Source organism: Lagopus leucura, unplaced genomic scaffold, assembly GCF_019238085.1.
Source record: "Lagopus leucura isolate 7727_CA_CO unplaced genomic scaffold, USGS_WTPT01 Super-Scaffold_100026, whole genome shotgun sequence".
Lineage (NCBI taxonomy): Eukaryota > Metazoa > Chordata > Aves > Galliformes > Phasianidae > Lagopus > Lagopus leucura.
In genome coordinates this window covers 2109202-2132659 of record NW_024962277.1, presented here as the reverse complement: position 1 = coordinate 2132659, position 23458 = coordinate 2109202, and the positions used below count along the sequence as shown (strand labels likewise).

At 38.4% G+C, this 23458-nt stretch overlaps 1 protein-coding gene across 1 annotated transcript in view; it reads right to left on the bottom strand.

The window, feature by feature from the left end:
- EEFSEC (eukaryotic elongation factor, selenocysteine-tRNA specific) overlaps window positions 1–23458 on the bottom strand; it is a 114237-nt gene that overhangs the window by 53864 nt on the left and 36915 nt on the right. The window lies entirely within an intron of this gene.

The following is a 23458-nucleotide window of genomic DNA, read 5'->3' as shown; positions in this document are numbered from 1 at the left end:
AATAAGCTTGCTATTCTATTCCTTATTTAAAGGAGTTCTTCAGCATAAAAATGAAATCAGCTTTTAAAGACCAGTCTTGGCTCTAATCAATCAGACTGAAGCAATTTAGTTTAACAAGGCTTCATTTTGGCTTCTCTTTCACTTCTGTAAACCATTTTTCAAGAATTTCTCTGGTCTGTGTGAAACCAAATGTTTTTCTTCTGATAATTTGCCTATGTTGCCACCTGCTGCATTCCTACTAATGGATGTTGGATAGGTAACCACTCTGCCTGAAGTTCCTACATTAGATAGCAAGCTTTCAATACTGAAATGGTATTTTTGGCAATAAAAAAAATACTTTTCTCCTAAATAAACACCAAGTACTTGGATAACAGCCTTCAGCACAGCAAAGTTACACACATCATTTGTGAAAGGCTGAAACCTCAAAATTCAGATCCAAGAACTGAACTCTCTATGGGAATGGTCTGTTCCAGAGATCATTTCTGTAGTGTTTTCTGTCAATATATAATAGATTTTATGGTGAATGAGCACAGAACAGAATTGGTAGCAGATCTCCACTCTCAGTATCATTTTCTTTTCTGCTCTCTTCCCTTTTGACAGCTGTGGAATTGGTACTAAGAAGAGCTTTACGCCAAATGCTACTGTGCAATTCTCAGCATTCAAGCCATTATTATGTCTTACTCAGCTGTAACTGTTCTCAAATCAGCCCTCAACCACGTGCCCCTCAGCAATCCATCTTTTAATCCTTGCACATTGCTTTATTTTCTATTCCTAAAGTCAGAGTCCAAAATAGATGAGCAGCAACGAAGAGAATTCCAAATCAACAATTTAAGGATAAAACTCAGCAGATCTGGGCTTCATTCTCAGTATGCCACACAACTTTGAGGACCTCATTTAGGTTAGACTACTCAGAACAGTCTAGAAGAGTTAACCTTATTAACCACAAAATTATTTACCATCTAGACAATACTGAAAGTCTCCACTTCTTCACATCTTTGTCTTGGATGCAGTGTCTCAGTAGAAATGAGAATTTCCTTTTTCTACAAAGTCTGCCAACCCAATATGAAGGGCACAAATATTTGGCTTCCCAACATCACCAAAATAAGCAACATTAAGAGAAGACTGTAGAACAGAAGGAAGAAAAAGAGTAATTGGGAAACTAATTGCAGGAACTTAGATCAAAGTAGAGTAGACGAAAAGTTTATTGGCTGAACTAAAATCTTTACTAGCTGGAATATAAAAGCTCTCCAAAGAAGCCAGGAAAAAGTGGTCACACTGTGGTCACAGCAGTTCTGCATCACCAACTTCGTGTTTTCCAAGCACATAATGAACAATATTGAGCATAACTCCACAGTGATAGACCTTACTGGATACAAACAGTGTAGGTAAACATGGAATCGATTACATCTCATCACTCAAATCAAAAGCCACATGTAGAAATCTTATATTTGGTGAATTTAGTTTACCTTTCATTTTTGTTGTTATTTTAAATTTGTATAATCACATTAACGTTCTTAAAACGTCACATAAAGGACTATAAAAAGGATGAGGGAGAAGAAGCTCATGTGTTCAAATGCAGTTTAAACAAAAAAAAAAAGCAAAACAGAAAGACTGCCCGAAGTCCAGCCCTTGAGATAAACAAACACATTCAATGTAAAAGAATCTGTTACTTGAAGACCAAAGCAAAAGCCCACTAAGATTTTCAAAGCAGTTCAGTAGACTAATAGAAAACAAGATACAGAAAAAGTCTGCTAATGACTTTTCTGCAGTATATCAGAGCTTCTTTTCCTTTATTTATCCAACTTGCATTATCAGCCATATGCCATTGCTCATAGCTTCTTCAGATAAGAACCTAGTCATCCTGCTGCCTCCCAGTGCTGCAAGTGCATCTTTCTGATACAAAAGATACAGCAAACCATACTTCCCTGAAATACTGATGAAAAAGTGCAAAGTTGCAATAATTAGCATTCATATTCTAGCAGAGAAAAGACAGGATTAAAAAGCGGTGTTCATAAAAGGAGTATGTGATATGTGTCCATATCACAACAAGGGACCCCCACCAAAAGACGACCATCCACAAGCAGAGTCCTACAGATGGGTGTGCAGTGTTTTAGGTAAGGCAAACCACTCCTGCTTGAGAAGCACCAAAAGGATCCCTGGGCTGTGAGTACAGGAGAGCAACAACAAGCATTAAAAAAAAAAAATCACGATTCAAGGCCCTTGCACTACTCCATGCACATCGTCCACCCAAATCACTGTTTTAAAAAACGATGATATATTTTCTTAATGTTCTAAGTCTTTGGGGTTCATGTCACAAACTAATGAGCATCCAGAGATCCACAGATCTTCAGCCAGGACTCCAGAATAGCGTAAGACAGGTATCAAGAGTTGTCAGTAGCACATCACTGAACGACAGTAACAGACACTGCCCCATGATCAGGCTGTGGAAAGCCATCTCTTCCAAGTCAACATCCCCACGGCAGCTTGGACCAACTGCAAACAGCAGCAGCCTCGATAGGAAATAATTCCAAGACATGCAGATGTCACCGAGATGCTGTGACTCAGTAACATCTTTCTGAAAGGGCTGGAATATTTCTAGAACCTACTTTTTGTCCGTAGCCTCACTTTGGCTCCAAGAAAGAAACATCTTTTTCTTCCACATGCTATATATTTCACATGCAATGGTTCTTTTACCTAAATTCTTAACTGAAGTTTTAAGTGCACCACTTAATGATCGCTGTGGTACTTATGTAATGCCACACACATGCTATCAGATTTTATTTAATATACTCCTCCTCCTGTTAAAATAACTCCACTGCCTGAGTAGCCTGCACTGCAGTACAGGAATAAAGCAGTATAAAAGGGGATGGGAAAAATCTCCTTAGCTTAATTCCTTTCACAGCATCTAAAATATGTCCATGCGCTCAGTAAATAAAGATGCGGGTCAATGATCATACTCTCACGCTGCTCTGCTTTAATGTTACATTTTTAAATTAAATTATGTGCATGTTATATTAATTCAGACAATCACAAATCAAAAATTAGCAAGTGTCAAGATTCAGATTTGGCACACGATGTTAAGTGACCTTTTGTGCGTAGGCATTCTCCTGTAGTTTTTGAGCATATAATCTCAAACTTTTTCAGAGCCTGATCTATCCACTGCACAGGCTGAACGAAGCTCACTGAGTAAGAAACTCCCCCATTTCTTTTCTTCTGCCTGGACTGCCCTGAATTTGTTACTTGCTGTAAACCATCAAATCCATACAGTGCTGTATGCATTCCATCTTCCTGCAATATTTGTTCACTAAAGTTCAGTCAGCATCTCACCCTTGTGATATAACATGGCATTGCCTCTCACCTGTAAATAGAAAATTTCACCACATCATTTGTCATGGTCTTAATTCTCAAGAAAAACCACAGTGTGCACTTTTTGAAAGCAAAAGGTTGATTTTTCAGAGTATTTAGCATTTCATAGCATTTTCAGCCAAAAGAGCATCCTAACAGCCATACGGGATGCTCTGGACTTCAGGCAGGGAAGCGATCCCCATGCTTCACAGATGAGGCAAAGGAAGCAGCAGTAGATGTCTAACATCCATCCTCTCACCTAAAGAAGGCCAAGATCTCTCAAAGGTTGTAACAAAAAAAGGAACATGAAGATATCCAGTAACCTTAAGTGTAAGCAGTACTGCGCGTGCAGGCCGTCACTCAGATAGCAAGGTATGCAATTTGAAGTATACAGAGTGCTATTGAATTTAGCCATTAAGTATCTACACAACAAACATCAGACCCATAGTAAAACCGTAGCATGGAATAAGCTTAAAATTTACATACCAATTAAAATTTCTGCAACTTATCAAAATATATTTCAATAAATATTTTTCAAAGAAAAAAACCCAAGAAGAACTCAAGAACAGTACAAAATGATAGGTTAAAAAAAGGCTGTCTGGAATTTTCTTCCAACAAAATGAACCGAATTCTTTTTTCTCCTCCAAATAGATTTTGGTTTAGAACAATAATAATACTTTTATCTGAAGACTTCAAAGTCACATGCAAAAGAATATATCACAGTAAACACAGGGTTGAAGGTTTTATAGAAGAACTTCTACTGGGATTTTTTCCCTTCTTCTTTAAAAGAAATTTGTTTACTGCCAGACTTTGAAAAGCATAAAAGGGGGAAAATATAGGCTAAAGAAGTAGAACTTTTACATGTAAGGAACATTGGGAGCTTTGTGAGAAGGCTGGTTTTGGTAGAATGTGTGACATGTAGCCCAATGTGAGTAATATTATATCTCAAATAAAAATCAGCCCATGAATATACATAATCCAAAAGGTAATTCTCCCAATCTCTGAAATGTAATGGAGCCACTCTAGATCACTGAGGCATGAATATTTACCGTATTCAGGCTTTACTGCTCTCGATCTGGGTTCAATTTTGCAAATTAAAATGAAGGCTCTGTGGATAGAGAGATTAAAGAAGAGCATCCCAAAGCCTGCCTGTTTCCTTGGTGTGGTAGCAGTGATCTGGTTACCCTTCTGTTAGGTTATTTCTTTCTACTTAATGGAGTAGGTCAAAAGCAATTGCGAGTGGAAAGAGGAGGTCATTATTAGGTCACAACCTTGGAGTTAAAGGCTCACTAAAGAAAACAAACACAAAGTGAACATAAAGCTGAATTTAAAAATAAAACCCGTAATGAAAAATAATATTTTCAGGTCTTTTCACTTCTGTTTTGACAGGTTAAGTGAAAAAAGTAGAACAAGGTCATTTTTTGTGAACAAAATTATCCTGTCCATCCTCTAAAATAAGTTTGCTTATAGAGGTGATTTACACAAAACGAAACAAAAGTGATGAATAATTACAAAGAGATCTGGTTGGCTCCATTAATTGTGGCAAATATTAGCACAAATCATGGAGCTAGTGCATTTTCCACTGAACTACTTGGAATGGAAACAACAGCACTCGAGTGCAATGCACCCACAGACGTTTGATTTGTTAGGTGTGCGTTCTTGTGTTGCTCGTCTGTAGGTGCATTGCATAGCACAAAGGCTACCTCTGCTATGTGAAGAAGAAAAGGAATTAATTTACTATTTGTAAAAGCAGGTTTTGCAAAAAAATGCTTTTTAGTTTGTGCAATTAAAAACAATTGGTATACAGAATCTTTATGCTTTTCCTTGAGGAAGGTATTTTAGGTGGTAAATTTTAAAGAGCTGGACTGCAAATCAGTTTCTAATCCAAGACAGTAACAGTGATTGACATTAGAGGAGTAAACTTATATCACATATTGCATATTTTCAAAATCTGAGCATTTGAGTCTCCTGTAAAGAACAAATAATTTATCCCTGCCACCTCGGCAAACAATTCTAAGCTATTAAAGGAAGAAAGCAGTGCAAAGTTTGGCACAGCAAAATCAAATCCTAAAGCACAGATACCCGGCAAAAACAAAAGTCAGGTTTCCAGTAGTGACTTTGATGAACCCATCCATATGCAGCTGGGGTAAGAAAGGGGACAGGGCAGAAATAAGGGAAAAATGGCATGGAGGAGATGAAGTGACCATCTTATCTTATGACATTGGAAATAAAGCCAAAACACAGTGGTGCTTTCCTAGCAAAACCAACACCAAACCATGTGGAGGTGCCACGCACTTACAAAATAAGTTCACACTTTTTTGCACCTCTGAGCTACATCCTGGTACCAAAGGGTTACTGTACTTTGAAATCTCTACCAACGGCCTTACTAAACATTTAATATTTTTCTTTCTGCTTTCTTAAAGGCCCCAGATGTGTTCTTGCAGATCAAAAGAGACCAACTTATAAAGTTAAACGAAATGAAGGGCTTTTGTTCCTAGGCATCGTTGCTGAACTAATTATTCCTAGATGTTGTTTAATGAAATAGTGGTGCTATATATTAAAACATTTAACAGGATGAGTTGCATGAGTTATAGGAAAGGTCTGATCTGGGATTATAAATTTAAGTTTTTCTTCAAAGGAGATGAAACAAACTACTCACAACTCCCCAGTACTTTCTGTCACAGGAAGACTGAAATAAAGGAACCCAAAAATGTATGAAAGCTGAAATATCATTCTACATATTTACCCTTCCTTGAATGATGGAGAGCAAAAGATGGGGGAGTTGAAAAAACCTCCGAGATTCTTTGAGGTGGGGAAATGAAGATCTGAGTTATCCTGTTTATTCCCTGAATGCTACAAAGCACAAGTTAAAGTAAACATTGGTCAAGTCTTGGAAGAAACTTCATTTCAGAAGTACCTATGCAAAACAAGGAAGGACCCCCATCCTAGACTCCTGTGTTCAAAACAAAGAGCTACAGAGCAATTCAGCATTCTTATGAACAGGGAAAAAAGGCAAAAAGAGAGAGTGAAGGCAAAGGAATATCCTAACAACCAATTATTAGAATTGGATATTATACTGTACAGCTATTATTAGAACTGGATTTTTTTTATTTATTTTTTACAGCACCCAACCATGCCACATCTTTGGCAAAATGTTTATTTAATCCTCCATTTACCTGAGAGAAGCAAGAGAGACTAGAGATCCCTGAGGACGTCTCAGGCTAAGAAGGCAACTTTGCAGAACCGTGGCTCTTACACATTCAGACAATAAACACTTGGCTTCCCTATGGATAGTCTCTCCTGTGTTTGTATTTTACAGCCTGACACCGGCCAGCCCAACACTTGACACCTAATTAACAGGCCTAGGAGCTGGAGGTCCCTATACTGATCACACTAAATGGGATTAGTGTGAAATAAAAAGTTCAAAGGGTCTTGACCAAACTTCACCACAGCCCAGCTGTGACAGCTGCTACGAATTTGTGCATCCAGAGCCCCACGTTTTTATTAAGGGGTCCAGCCCACGAGAGCACGCCACAGCCTACGAGATCACGAAGGTTCACCGAACAATGTCAGGCTCTGTACTGAGGACTCAAATCCCCTCGCTTGTTTGCATAGATCTTTTTGATTAACTCCTGAAAAGGGTCCCTCACCTCTGATACAACAAGCTTTTACAACAGACATGAAGTTGTGACTTCTTTGCTTCTCAAGGACTTGTTAGCTTGCTACAGGAAAGCTGTTCAACTTCAGAAAATCTAGGTTTGGATATAAAAGAAGTAATTCTGGTACATGCTGCAAAGCACCCTTAGGATATTCTGACAGTGACAGGCAAGAGGCTGCCAGATGTATTCAAACAACAGAACTCCAAACTATTATCTTTGAAACACACTTCCTACTCACCCAGGCCTTTCAAGTTGTCATCAGGTAAATAAGTATTTCTGTATTTTACATCTCACACCTCAGCACGGTGTAACAAGCAGATGTGCAGTGCCACCAAGGCATGGTCAACGTACAGCAGGACTCTCTGGAATAGTGCCCTGTTTACTATTTGGGATAAATAAACAAAACGATTTTCCTTTTGTTGCTGCTTTTATTGTTTCATAGAATCACTGTGTCAAGATTTTATTATTATTATATATGTATTTTTTCATCCTCAAGGGATAACTACTCATCGAATTTACATATCAAGGAAATAGACAACACCACAAGAGCCAGCACACAAGGACTTCTGACAGCAGATCACTGCCGAAGACAGAAGCTTGGTTAAATTAAGGGAGGAACTAAAGCCTATGAGAGAGGGGACTTAACATCAGCATGTAACGGTATTTACACTTACGGAGGAAATAAACCTTTTAGCATTTTATACAGTCCTAGGGCACATCAAAACCAGCTTTTCTTGCTTTTTCTCTTCTCTATGCATGCATATTTCTTCTACTACATTTCTTTCCTTGGGCCACTTTTCACTTCCATCGTTGGGTTTTGCATTTGCTCCACATCCTGCTGAGAAAGCCTTCAGTGACACGGCCAATGGTATTTTGATGTACTGCAACCAGGCCGCAGAGTTAACACTGCAAGAACAGGGGAAGGCTTCCCATGTCCCTGTCTGCAGAGCTGGGGTAAATAATAGATATTATTATTACTTATTAGTAGTAGTAGCATTAGTAATACTGCAAAAAGCTGGAACCTTTAATTTAAAAAGAAAAGCTGAAGTTACATGTAGTCCAAGAGTGCACACCAGAAGAAGTTCTTTGAGATGACCGGATGCAGTCCAAAGGAAGCTTACCAACCAGTTTTTTTTCCCCTTCCATATTCACTATATTCTTTAAGATTTTTTTTTTACACAGTATTCTTTGAAAGTTCCAGATTTTCATAGCATTCCTCTATAATCAGATCTCCTCCACAGCTTTTTCCACAGTAGTCATGAGTTTCCAAAGCTTCCATCACCCAAAATTCTGGGACTAAGTGCTTCCTAAATGGTGCAAAACCTCATAACTACTTTCTTTCTTGATGCATTACGTGTTGTACCTTCCCAATTTGAAACGATTGAGAAATACTGAAAAACAACTCCCTCACATACACTATGGAGGTAATACCTCTGGAAAAAAGTACAAATTACAAGTATACATTAGGTCTGCTCTCTGCTAAAAGTATAGGCAAGACAACTGGTATCAGAAAAGCATTTTCAAAGACAACAAAAGCAAGAACTCTCAACTGAAAACACACCTCGCTGTAACACCAGGAAGTCTCTGCTGCCTTTCAGTGTCCCTGCTAAGCAGACCCAATTTACCAGCCTCTACATCTACCAACTGGTCTTCATTAGCCAAAGCATTCTCTCAAAAATCAAAACAGCATTTGCTCTTATCTTTGACAGCAACATGACACAGAGGATATCAGCCTTTATCTCAGCGCAAATCAATGCTAACGTTGGACTGCATATCCAGAAGGCTCGCTTTAATACAGCAATATGCACTGTCTTCCTATGTCATGAATTTATGTGGCCTTTATTTCAAAAACACATTGAAATTCTTCCACAGTATATATGGACATAAAAGATACCCATCAGAGCAAGAAGATTTGGTGACTCGCAATTTTAGGACACTGGACTAAGATAAAACATAGCACTATATGGTGCATCCAGGAGTTGAATGACTTCTTTCGCACAACTGATATGGCTTGAATAAGATATGATTTTATTGGAAGGGACTGTTCTCCCTAAGTAAAGGCACCTAATGTTTTACTAGAAAGGCTCACAGTAAGTTAGGAGTGAATCCAAAACTAGGAACTGATCACAGCACCTAAAACAAAAACTTCTATGTTAGAAATTCCTACCATAACCAGCAGCAGTCAGAAAATTGAGCACCAGCTTGCTGGTACAACAGGCTGAAGCTTTATTACTATGTCTCAACAGAAGGAGTGGGATAAGGATAATTTAAGCACAGATGAGGACAAGAGAGAATAAGAAAATAAGAAAAGCCTTTTAACTTGCTCAGTAAGCCAAGCTTCCAAAGTTACTGGTTGCTCTGGACTAGAGACCTAACTTCAAGGATCATCAAAGCAAAGAGGAGAAAGTATGTGCAATATTTATACTATATATATATATATATATATATATATATATATATATATATTTATATAGAGAGTTAAATATATACTATTTATGCTGTATTCTATGTAGCATAGATACCTTCCATATTCTTTCATATGTACAGATTGAGTGTACAAGTTTTTAAAATGAAACTTAGTAGTTTGATGAAACTGCCGCCACTCATCACTAAAACCTTTTTTCATTTTTTCTGAAAAGCAAAACAGTACTGAGCCACTACAGTACAGCTCAGTTTCACTGTTTCTTGTTCTTGCCATATCCTTTGGACATCATTTTATAACTATAGCAGATTTCTTTCTGTTCTTTTCCAGCAAAAGGCAGGTGCCACTTAGTGCTTTGGGTTTTTATTTTAGTCAAGTGGGATACATGACATACTGTTTGGAAAACAGCTCAACCCCTTACTTTCCCAAATACACTATTCAAAACCCCAAAAGGATGTTAATATTTTTCAAAAGCATTGGGTTAGCCTATTAGAATATCAAGCCTGACATGTTGTCTAAGGCAAAGGCTTATTTCAGTTGCTTCAGAGGAAAAACATGAAACCCCAGCACCTCACCAACCGCGCAATAATGAAAATGATGTTGTAATGAATTCCAACCTAACCCTCAATAGTAGGTTCCAATTACTGTGCTCAGAGGAAAAGCAGAAATATTGACAAAATATAACAGTTTCACTGATCAACTGGTGAACAATGCTGCAGAAAACCATACACAGACGTAACTCCACAAAGAAAATCAGCTTCCCACTTATCTTTTTAAGCTCTTTTGGTTCCCAGTATACAAAGGAGTGAACTCTCCTTCTGCACAGAAACACGGTTCAGAAAAGGGGATGCTGCTGTGAGGTTTAGTAGTGCTGCTGTATGTTTCAGCAGAAGCATTATTAAACGTAGCGGGCTTTGTGGTTTAATATACATCAGGACAAGTAATTTTTCTACAAGCCTTTGGCTCCATCTGCTGACTTTTAATACTAAAAATAATTGATGAGACTGAAGGCGTTCATACTTTCAAAACACAAAGTCCTCTACGTTTTGGTAAGTGCAGTTCTAAAGGTATAACACAGAATAGCTCAAGTGTTTGGTCCAGAAATTTTAGCAGTTAAAAAAGAAACAATGAGGAACCAGCTCTGAAAAGGTACCTGAGCAAGTCCAGGATGCACAAGAGGTAAATGAACGTTTGTTTGGAAGACTGGGATTGGATCTAAGCAACAGGTACATATCTGGATATTTGTGACTGAATCACCCAACAATTAAGTCCAAAAAGAGTAAAGAACTTTACCACAACCATGGTGTTGTCTCACTGGAGACATTTGCTCTACACCTGCCTGGGCTGATTTGGACTTCTCCTGTTTTCATCCAGCCATCTGCTTCACAGAAACTAAAGCTTGCTGTATTTACGAATAAAAATATGATAAATTCCTCTGAAGGTTCAAAAGCCCCAATACTTGCCTGTTCCAGCACTGATACATTTTTTATTATTGCAGAATTCTGATTGTTATCAGTGTTACAAACTCCAGCTAGATAGAATTTCCACACACACACAATGTACATGAGAAATACATTTAATATGCTCTTAAATATAGCAGGGAGAAGTCAGACCTAATTGTAACTGGATGAGGGGAGACGGGGGGGGGGGGGGGAAAAAGCCTTCACAAGCTTCAAAAAGAGTCACTTCAACACTACGCATACGAAGTTTCAATACTACATAGACCTTTTATCATTAAATAAAAGCTTCCTGATTAAACACTGAGCTCTGATGGCTGCAAATGGTACCATGTGGTACCAAGGATGACCAGCAGCTATAGAAATCTGCTTTTCCTATTTCAGCCCTAACTGTAACAACAAAAACCAACACTCCCAACCTATAAGACCTCCTATGCCCTCTGAGGAGTGCTTCCCTCTTCTTATTAGTGATGCAGCCATCTCACACAAAATCCTACTAAACTTGCTAGATGTGGTGAAAGGTTTTATTATATTATTCATGCCTTCTGAGCTCAGCAACCAAAACCTTAATATTTCAGTTTCAGGCAGATTAAACAGTAGATAAAACCCAATATTGTTGCTAAAAGGAGAGGTGGGAGGGGAGTTAACACAAAATGAAGCTAACTCTATTAAAGCAGAATGTAAACCAAAATCTAAAGCTGACTCTATCAGAGAGGGGTGAAGGAAACTCATGTTTATTGCTTTTCCTATATACAGGGATGTATGTGTATACTTTTATATAAATATTTATATAAAATAATATAAAATATATATTTATATACACATATATGAATATATATACACATAAATATACATACATTAAATCTTTTCTAAAAATATTAGAAGAAAACACTTCTCACATAGCATACACACCACAGGTACTGCAGTTTTCAACAAGCTTTTTTAATGCTATTAAATTCTTACAGTTTTCCCCACCAGAGCAAGGACTAAAGCTACAGAATCCATTACAAATACCCATGTTTAAAAACAGGTGAATTAAAAATCTGAATAAATGCTCCCAAGAAACATCCACAGCATATGAAACATTAGGAAGACACAGGAGTCATTTTTACGTGGTCATTTTCAAATATAGACATAGGCCCAACAAGTTCCAGAACGTACCTGTGCTAAGGTTCACTTTGGGAGAATTATCACATCACACACCCAGAGATTTAGACATACTAATGAAAACTCAAAAAGATTGTCACATTTAAACTTAAAAACTAACATTGTTTAAATTTGATTTTCCACATGGTGGGAAATAGAAAGAAAAGCAGCACGCATATTGTAAAGCACTGTGCATAATTGTAACAAATCACATCACTGTATTCTGCTGAAGCCTAGCCACGTCCTGACTCAAGTAAAAAGCACCAGCTGGTGACACTGCAGCTAGATGAAACCGAAGAAAGAAAAGGCCAGTTTAAAACTTCACTGCTGAACTAATCACCTTGCCCAGCAGGGAGAACAACTGAATGCAGAACAGAATGCAGTTCTGATTTGTGGAGTTAACTCAGCACGTCAGATAACTCCAACATCACAGACTTTAACTCAGTCCACCACAGATTGCAAATATCTAATGCCTGTTTTTACAACTGTTTATAATGTATACGTCAGCTGAATTTTCTGCTGTGAATTACACCATAACCAGAAAGCTATGCTTAAATGTTAACGTCTTTTTTTTTTCCCTCTTTTCAATCCGACATAGATGCTTTGCCCATCTCTTCTTGTATCTGAACCTTTAAAACATGAGCAATATTAAAGTGCACACAACCCAATAGAAGAAAATTGGAATTTCCCTTATGAAAAAAATTGATCATGCTTTTGCTTTTTTCTTAATCAAATTAAAACAGAAAGCTTGTATACAGCAGGGGGAACAACCCCAAAACCCAAACTAAAACAGTTCTATCCTATGGATAGAACCCTTGCCTTCACATTCTCATTTCTGTCTTTCAAATAGTGTTGTTACAAAGCTCTTTAGCTTCCTCCCAGTACCATCCATCCCTAAAGAAAAAAAAAACAACCACCACAACACAGGAAGCCACACTGATGGAAATATCATTAATTTTTCTGGGAATCCACAAAATGAAAATCATTCAGCTTTGACATGTTTTAAAGATAATATATAAGCTGAGACAACTGAAGACAACTGTCTTCCTCAAATATTTTCTTACTAATCCCATTAGCTCTAAATGCTTTCTACTATTCCAAAAGCAAATCTGAAGCTTGCAGCAAAGATATTTTTTTCAGAGTGATCTCACAGAAGACCACCATTTATCTGCACACAGTAAAGCACATTTGGACATAGAAGCCTAATAACACAAGCAACAAGTTTGGGTGGGGAGTTTAAGTGAAGAAAAAAGCAGAGATGGCATAGAAGCGGTAAGAAGGACTTGAAAGCAATCAGAGCTTCTCTAACTCCTAACACTTGCTGTAAGGAGGAAGAACAGACATCTTGATTCCTACCATCTTGGACATTTCCATCGTTTTCCTTCTATTTAGGGAACCACATGCCCGAGAAATATTAATACATCAGAACAAATTACATTAAACTCCAATCTTACGTAGCATCTCAAGGTCACATTAAGCCTCTTGGGAGGGCTCCAAGCAAAGTAGGACCCCACCACATCAGAGAACTTCCATCACCCATAGGAGATTAAAGACAACACAAGTTACCTAAGGCAAATACAAATAATAGGCTCCTCTAGAGTCCCAGCAATCAAGGAGCATTTCATAACACTGGAATGAAACATAATTGGATACATTCAGTAGAAACAACTGTTTCTCCTCAAACAAGGGCATTGAGTCAACAATAGGAAATCTGAAATAGCAACACCAGCACCTCGTGCAAAGCACTGGTCTTTGTCAATCACTATACACCTTCAGTTCTCTTCTAAAACACAGGGCAAAACAGTTCAGGTTGGGATTTTGTGTTTTAGTATTGTACAAAGACTTGTGTGCTACTTTGCATTTATACTAAATTAGAAGTGTCCCGTCGTGCTGATTGAAGAGCAAACTGCATTTATCGTAGCCTTATTGGGCATTTATTTCAATCTTGTATAAAAATTCATATTTTCAGTATTCCTTTTAAAGTCCTCTTTTCTGTGGTTCCACTTTTGAGTGTGGTATACCTGCATATTCCTCATTCACTACAGACTTCAAATTATTGTCAAGTCATCTTTACAAGTAGGATCAGTGTCTTCTAGACAAAGCAAACGGCACATGAATAATACCCACCTCTCAAAACTGAAATGAGTTTTAATAGCATATTTTCTTCCTAAGCTATCATTTAACTTGTTGCAGTCCCACATACGAGGACACGTAAGACAGAAACAGCTCTTCCAGGAATGATGAGCAGTCTATTGAAATTACTTATATAGTGAATATGATATTAAGAAAAAGCAAATAGAACATACTGATTGAAATGGGGAAAAAAAAAAACCAAAACTGTGTGGTCATATGAATATTGATGAAAGAGCAGAGAAACTTCAAAAGGTGCTGAAGGCTCACGCTGATCTTAAGTGGAAAAAAAAAAACAACACCAAAACTTTGGCATAATTTTCAGTACTTCTGTCCCTTTTTCGCTGAAGAAAAGATATTGATGTCTCCACACGTAACAGGATCCTTATTTCCAATGAATTAATCTGTTCTAATTGCCGATTTCTACTACCTGAACCAAACAAGCAGTAACACCATCTCTAGCATTCCTGGGCAGGATCTGTTACTCACCATGTATTTAAAAAAAAAAAAATAAAACAAGTTATCTACATAGAAAACAGGTCAACCACTGGAGCTAAGGATGAAAGCTTTCACAGAGGCCTTCCAGGTTATGTCCACAGTTTATGTATTTAAAGATGTACCAGTTACTGTGACTCCTTAAAAAATGTTATTTGACCTTCTCGTGATTCCTGAAGTGTGAAACATTTATATTTGGTTATTTACGCTTCAGAAGAGGAGGAGAAACCAACCAAATTTTACAGCACATGCTTTCAAGCTGATCTTTATAACCAAGAACCTGAGAGTTTGTAGTTTTCATTCCAGCAAGCTGCAAATGAAAATCTGTATCTAAGCTTTTGTATCGTGTTCATCACAGTACTATCTGGTCAGTGCACATAATTATATTATTCTAGCAGATACTGTAAATATTGGCTTTCTCCAGTATTACTTTTCCTTTCAAAGTGCATGGACTATTACAATATAGTATTATGAGAATGCCAAAGAGATGTCTTACATTTATTTTCAACAATACACGTTATTGTCACAGGCACAGGACAACAGAATCTGATGAGCTGAACAAATGTTTAAAGAGCAAAGTCAATTCTCATGCAGTTCTCACAGCAATAACAGAATATGATTTACTCTTCTGAAGGAGCAGGAAATCTGCAATCTTGGGAAGACAGTACAAGGCAAGAAATCCATAGGACTTCCTATAGTGTAATAACATTTCATGTTACGTTTTTGGCTGGGATAGAGTTAATTTTTTTTCATAGAGACTCATATGATGTTGTATTGTGGATTTCTGATGAAAATAGTGGTGATAACACTGATGGCTCAGTTGCTGCAGAGCAGTGCTTACACAGAGCCAAGGGCTTCCCAGCTTCTGAGATTGAAACAACAGCAAGGAGCTGGGAGGGGACACAGCCAGGACAGCTGTCCCAAACTGGCAACAGGGATGTTTCATATCATGTGGCATCATGCTTACTAATAAGAACTGGGGGAAAGTAGGACGACAGGGGGACATTTGGAGTGATTGCATCTGATTTCTCAAGAAACCACTATGCATGATGAGCCCTGCTTACCCGGTGTGGCTGAACACCTGCCTGCCAATGGAAGGAGTGAATTAATCCCTTGATTTGCTTGGACACACAGCTTTATTTCAACCTACGAGTCCTCACATTTATACCTTTCTGATTCTCTCCCCCACTTCACCTGGAGAGAGCGAGCAAGGCTGGGTGGTGCTGAGCTGCGAGCTGGATTCCATCACACTTCATCAAGAAAACACTCTGATGACAGACACGTTCGATTCCTGGGTACTAACTCCCCAGCCACATACTGTTATACCTTTGGGTCAAATCTAGCACAAGTTTACCTTCAAGGGCACTGGTTAAGTAAGATTTTCAATACTCAAATCCACTTTTTTTTTTGTCACTGTTCAGATCTGATCAGAACTTTATAATACACAGAGCATGATTACTTAACACAGCATTGCTGCGCAGCTCTACTTCTTAACAACCTGATCAAATGAGGAATTGCACTGAATATGGATGACCAAGGAAGAACAAAAAGTGACATTCCTTCCTTCAATTCTGGTTACTGAAATTTTGCCAAAGCCTCCAGCACTGGAAATTAAAACTTTAAAACATGACAGTTACTCCATGCTTTTAGTAAGTCTACTCCAACTAAAGTTACATTTGCAGCAGGAACTCCAGGTGAAAGCTATGTTTCCCATGCAGGAGGTTACCTTCCCCACCACTACACAAGCATTCCAATAAGACTCCTGCTCGAACAAAGTATGTACATGCATGTGTGGATCTGTTTTCAATTGAACTGCACAGAGCACAATTCTACCCGATAAATTAAGAGAAATAAAGTTAATGACCCAGCAGAAGCAATGCTTAAGCAAAGACATATGTAAACAGAACAACCATTCCTTGCTTTAAAAAGTTACTGAAAACTTTAAACAAAAAGGCATTTGGACATTAGTTTGTGGTTACTAGCATCATGACCATTAACTTATTTTCAAACTAATCTTGAACTCCAGGGTACACAAACACCAGAACACAACACCTGATCACTGGACTAGCAACTGTTACACAGGAGGCATCCTACAAAGTCCCACGATAAAAGCAGGTTTTTATTAGTTGCATCCCAGACTGAAGGCATCACCTCCTGTGCACAACTTACAGGACACTGCTTAGAGCACACACTTTGGACAGCTGCAGGGCTTCTTTTTAACAGAAAATAAAAGACTTTAGTGCTAGGATCAACAGCTGGCATATCCTTTAGAGCAAGTACTGGAACCTACTCGTACATCATCAGAAACTGCTCTTTATAAAGAAAATAACAGTGTTCGCTATTTATTCATGTTTCATCAGACTCCAACTAAGGACAGGTGAGAAACCTTGGGACAGCGTTTTTGAACTCGTTTCCATCAACCTTGGTTGGTACTGGTTTCAAACAGAGCAGTGAGAAAAACAATGGGGAAAAAAAAAAGGTTTCTTCAAGCAATGGCAGAAGTAGAAAAGATCAGTCATCTTTAAGAACAAACTTAGAGACTGGAAAAGACAACAGTGAAATGCAAATAGGTTAGGGAAAAAAAAAGAAAACGAGTATGTGAAGGAAGTAAAGCAATAAATCTAAATGTCAGGTATCATCTTAAAAGCTGAGACATTCAGTTTTCTTCTTGACTTTGTTCTATGGTCGCAAACCTGCACATTTGTTCCATATTTAGCTGAGCTGAAACTGATTCACTCACTAACACGGTATGTAAGAACCTATTCCATTTCTGCAATTGTGGCACTTCTGTATTTGGACACCGAGCTTTTGCCACAGATCCAGAAACTCAGTACATGGATAATCCCCAGAAAGATGCAAAATATTGACCAGAGGTGGCACAGCAGCCAGCTGGGCTCATAGCAGTGCACTGCAGTGCCAACATCAACCTCAGGAAAGCTCTACCTGTACAGTTTTCCTTGCAGTCCGTGGGTTTCCTCTATTTCAGTTCAGTTACTTTCCTGCCTAGTATTCCTATAACAGCATTTTTAAGCCTTTTTCTGAGCTTTTAAAAATTTTCATGGACAAATGGGCTATTAAAATTTGAACAGAAGAAAAAAATTTGGTTTACCCAAGAAAATGAATCATGGTACCAAAGGACAAACGTAAGGTTCATCTACTCAGACACAGCCAAGACAATCCCATATTTCATTCCCATTTTGAATCCCACTGAAGGGAATACCAATTCTACAACAGAAGTCGATCTCTACACTTTCCAACTACTAGGCACCATACTTTAAATCATGTCATCAGTTAGCCACAACCAGTCAACACTGCAGGTATTCTGTAACAAGCAATTAGCATCACAGAAATACAGCAGAACTTATATATCAGAAAACAGCACTGTTTCCATTAAAGCTGCACTTTCTTGTGAATCCCAATCATTTACAGACGTTGCAGGTGGACAGATGCAACACGAGTTCATTCCTTTTCAGCTCCATTGGAGGAAGAAACACAAATAACTTCCTGGATAATTTTTCCTCGTACATTAGAAGGCATTCTGCAGCCAAACTGTATTTATCTAGACCCTCCACCAAGGAAAACTGTGCTGAAAATGAATTCCAGTACTTGAAGAGTTAATTGGCCAACGATGACCAGGCCACTTTTCTGCCTACAGAGATCACATTAGACACACAAGCTCCAAAAATACAGTGCGTGGTTTGGATTAGCGCTGCTCAGGTTGGCTGCTCTCCCTCTGGCTGCCTTCCCTTCTTCTCTGACAAACTAGACAAACAAACCCCATGATATGCACCCAACTCCTTCTCTGTTATGTCTTATCCCTGGTCCTGAACAGAATATGCCTGACACAAAATCCTGACCTTACTCTCTCATTTTACTATACATGTACTATACTCAATAAAAATCACAGGAGATATGAGCTACTGTACTTCACTATTGAGTAGTTAAAAAATAGAAAGATACAAGTCCCTTTTTAAGCCTTTTCAAAGCCTGAGGTTCATTATGAATGTTTCTTTCACAATTAAAATGCAGTCCTTTCTTTTAGGTTGTTGTCTCTTTCCTTTTGTTTGCTGGGGTTTTTTTTGTTTGTTTTTTTAAGTTTAAATAATGATAAACAGCAAAACATTATAAAACCATACATTGAAAATGAGGGAACTGATCTTTAAAAGAGCTCAGCATCTGCTCTTTCTATTCTCTCAAGAGATCAAGCCAAGAAGATTTGAGAAGTTTTTATTGCCAGATCTAAATTTTATTCCACAGGCACCGGATCAGGTCTTTAATCCTTTACTTAACCACAAAGAACTGTGCTGAGGAGTTTAATTCTTCCAAAACAACTGATAATATCCTTAAACGTCAAAAGAATACTTTCCAATATAAGCCAAATCCCGCATGTTTTGCTTTCAAGTAAATGCCACAGCAGATGCAAAACCAGTAGGATTCACTCTGATCTTTTCTAGGAAAGGGGAAAATCTCCAACAAACACAATCCATGCTTTAGAAGTGCCAGACAATTAAAGAAACAGTTTTGATACTTGTACTGAATTAAATTGCATGTGTAACATTATGTGTATGTTTAATTTATTGATTTAGGATTTGAGATTCTTATATTTTATTACCCACATATTTTAATATGTATTACAAACTGCCTTCTCACCAGGAGGCAATTTTACTAGTTACATTTCATTCTTTCCCCCCAGACACTTGCAGATTTTTCTGAACTTCCCTTCCCCACAGCATTTCAATGAGAAGGAAAGTTGGCTGAGAAGTTTAACAGAACAAAAGTAAGTTATAGCCAAGTTTCAAGGGAAAAAGCAGAGTGGAAATTGAGACATTTCACACCATCAGAAAAACTGTTCCAGAATAGGTTCCCAAGAACAGTGAAATAAAACAATTAGTTTGAAGTAGATCTCACTAACTTTGCATTATTTGACACAACTGCTACATAGTGAACTGCATTCAGTGACAAGGTATTTTTCTATCAAAAACCTTTAGGAAGGGGAATGGAAGAGATTTTACAAACAAGCCACGTCCAAGACGAGGCTTCTTACCTAGCATCTTAAAGGCCAGTTCTGGCCTCACTGTGTAAGTAAGGAAAATCCCAGAAGCCTCAGAAGAAGCAGGTACAGAAACAGAAGTCACATATATGTAATAGAAAATACAACGTCTCCTACTCACAGTACAAAACGAAAGACAATCAAGATATCATGAAGTTTGGATGAGGTATGCTTTGAGGGCTGCCGAATAGAAGATGAAAGTAGTAAACAACTACCTAAAATGTCACCATGAAATTCTACATACACGCATCTTTGTGATACTATTCAGTGGATTTTGCACCAACCTCAATTTCTGAGATTTAAATACTGAAATGTGTTCTCTGACAAGATTTCAATAGCACAACTCTGATCTTGCAAAGAAAAAAAAAAAGTCCTTAAATACACTGGCATTAGAAGTCCTCTGTGCATTGAGCTTTAATAAACAGATGAAGTAAGAACTAGTTTCAGTTAGGCTGAACTAATCACGAGGAAAAAGCTGAATTATCTGTTACAGTTTGAGTAACTATGGTGGTTTCACTACTTGAGTTATTTTATCAGACACGGGAGAACTTCTTTGTTGGTTGGACCATAAAGCTACAGAACGCCTGCTAGAAAATGGACCAATGTTATTTAGCCAACAAAGAAGCTTGAAAAGATCTTTTCATATCATAGAAGCATATGAAGCCATGAAGCTATTCCAAGTATCACACTTGGAAAATGATACTTCTTACAAGTCCATAAAGTCAGTACAGTCTGACAGCAAACAGGCCCTTGTCAAGACAAGATCTACTACTGGCTTAAACTGATACTCATTTACCACAAGATTTGACTAGAAAACAGAAAGAAGTGTCCCATTTTGTTCATACTTGATATCTCAGGTGACCTCCTAAAAGTACATCAAAGTACCAAAACACCTGGATGACAGATCTCCAGCTACAGAGGAGCACTTCATAAACATTCTTGCCACTTTTGAGAGGTAGTACAGCAATAGTGCAAAGACGAGGGACTGTGAAGGTTGGACTCAGCATGAACATTGCTCTTCCTGTTAATGGTAACAGCTCAGTCACACCTAACAGATCAGAAACCTGACATCAAAGACGCACATCTGAGATGCACCTCCGAAGGACAGTCCATTACTGGTGGCCCACAATTTTATGACACAAGAAATAACCTTGTATTCTATTAAGCCAGACACATTATTCAGCTGCAGTGCACAGCAAAAATCCCCAAACGATCCCCTACAGATAGGCACCAATCATTTACCAGTAAACTCAGCTCCTTAGTTGTCAAATCACTCACAAAATTCTGACAAAAGGCATTACAAAATGGCAGCACACTTTATTTTCATCTGTGTTCCAGTGAAGCTGCTAACATTCACATGACATGCAGCCTGGATCAACTTGCAGTAACATTAATTACCAATTACATTAAACAGAACAGATGGAAACTTGAATATAAAGTTGAAAGCAAGTTTCTGCTACTTAGAATTCCCAGGAACAACAACAAAAAAAAAGTGGTCTTTGTACCTGGCTCCCACACACACGCTTTGTGACTGCTACATACCTATGGCAGCCAATCACACCCAAGACAACACTGAATTAACACTTTCAGGATACTACCAACTGATCAAGATGCAATTCTCTTGCTTTTAAGCAAGCATCCCTACAAACCAACTTCAGCCTACCTCCCTGACTTACACCCACTTACTGTGAACATGCACCCCCAACTCCTCACTTACTTCAATTTGCCCTCTTCTACAGTTTTTCACAACTTCTTGTTGCAATTTTTAGTTCCTAATCTGAAGCCTCATCTCTTTAAAGGAATACCAGCATATGATCATCTGTTTCATGCAGTCTTCCACTTTTATCGTGCCTATGACTGCACAGTTCAAAACTAGAATCACTAACACTGGGCAGAAAGAAAACTACATCCCACTCATTTTACATTACTTTTCACACACATTTTTATTCCTTTAAGACAATCAGTAACAACTCAGGTAACAATCAGTAACAAGTCTCAGGTTTTGTCTCTTTTGCATTTGTTTTGTTGGCTTTTTATGTGGTTCCTGTTCTAAAGCTTCTGTTGTCCTTTTCAACTGTAAGGAAGACAAAGATTCTTCCCCCCCCACTGAAAAGAACTCTTCCCTTTTTCAATTAATGAATGCTACAAAATACACAAAACTCACAAACTACATTCACTAAACAGAGTATACATAGCTCAATACTTTCAAATCATGAGGGCCAGATCTATCAGTAAAATAAAATGAATCAGTATTGCAGGAAAAAAAAACAACAATCCTTAATATTTAACTCCAGGAAGTTTCATAAAAGAGAAATAAAAATGTCATAACTTGTTACAGTTTATAAACTGGAAGACTGTAGAGATTGAAAGACCGCTGAAGTAATCTTAATGGACATTCAGAATTCTGCCAACACTATGTTTTTGCTGCAGAAATCCTGGGTTCATGCTCTTCAAGGTGGATTTCAAGCACTAGTGAGCAAATACTACTAACTCAATCGGATAGTGAACTGTTTGCTGTGTCAAAGCTTTTTGCCAAACACACATATATAATTTTTCTTTTTTTGCTGTATGGATAATCAACCCCAGATGGCAATTTACATAGGCAACAGCATAAAGGAATCCATGCACTGCTGGTGCTCTCAGCCTCAATCAGAGCAAGCACGGGCGCTTGAGAATGTCACTGTTTATTTTTAATTGCTGTGTCCCTCCTTTGTGCAGGTTCAAGCGGTCAAGGATGTCGAAGTCCATTAGCAGAACTGGAAGATGATGCCACTTCATTTGGTGAGGGGGTTCCTCAAATTTAAAAAGCAGATGGTTTGTAATGTCCCTAAATGCCCAGTGGGCACCAGCTGTCAATCTCAGTTACCATAGGGTCAGGGCAAAAAAAGGTCAGAGAGAGTCATAAACCACAATGTGTTGTGAAATGTGCTTCCTCCATTACGTTGTAGGCCTGAGAAAGGTTTGACCTTTCATAGGTATCCGAACCCAACTCTGCATGATGCTAGCAGGGGTAAGTACAACACACAATTCAAACTTACAAAAGTTGCTTCCTTTAACCGTGCCTTGGTTACCTGCACACCATAACAGTCACATTCACAAACTGCTCATGGCAAAAAGCAAAATCCTGCTCACCACTATTATCACTCAGATATATGGCACATCTGCTATTTCACACAAGGCAGTGGAAGGATAAGTTCATCTGCAGCAACTGAAAATAACAACCTTTGAGGCAAACTACTAATGCTATGAGAATTAAATGATCTGGCCTTTCTCTGTCAAAGACTCACAGAATTGTAGGGGTTGGAAGGGACCTCCAGAGATCATCGAGTCCAACCCCCCTGCCAAAGCAGGTTCCCTACAGTAGGTCGCACAGGTCGGCATCCAGGCAGGTCTTGAACATCTCCAGAGAAGGAGACTCCCCCACCTCCCTGGGCAGCCTGTTCCAGTGCTCCGTCACCTCACTGTAAAGAAGTTCTTGCACATGTTTGTGCAGAACTTCCTATGCTGCAGTTTCCTGCCATTTCCCCTTGTCCTGTCTCCACTCACCACTGAAAACAGTCTGGCCTCGCCATTCTGCCCCTCACACCTTAGATATTTATAGACCTGGAGCAGGTCCCCTCTCAGTCTCCTTTTCTCAAGGCTGAACAGACCCAGTTCACTCAGCCTTTCCTCATAGGAGAGATGCTCCAGGCCCTTCACCATCTTCGTGGCCCTCCGCTGGACTCTTTCCAAGAGATCCCTGTCTTTTTTGTAC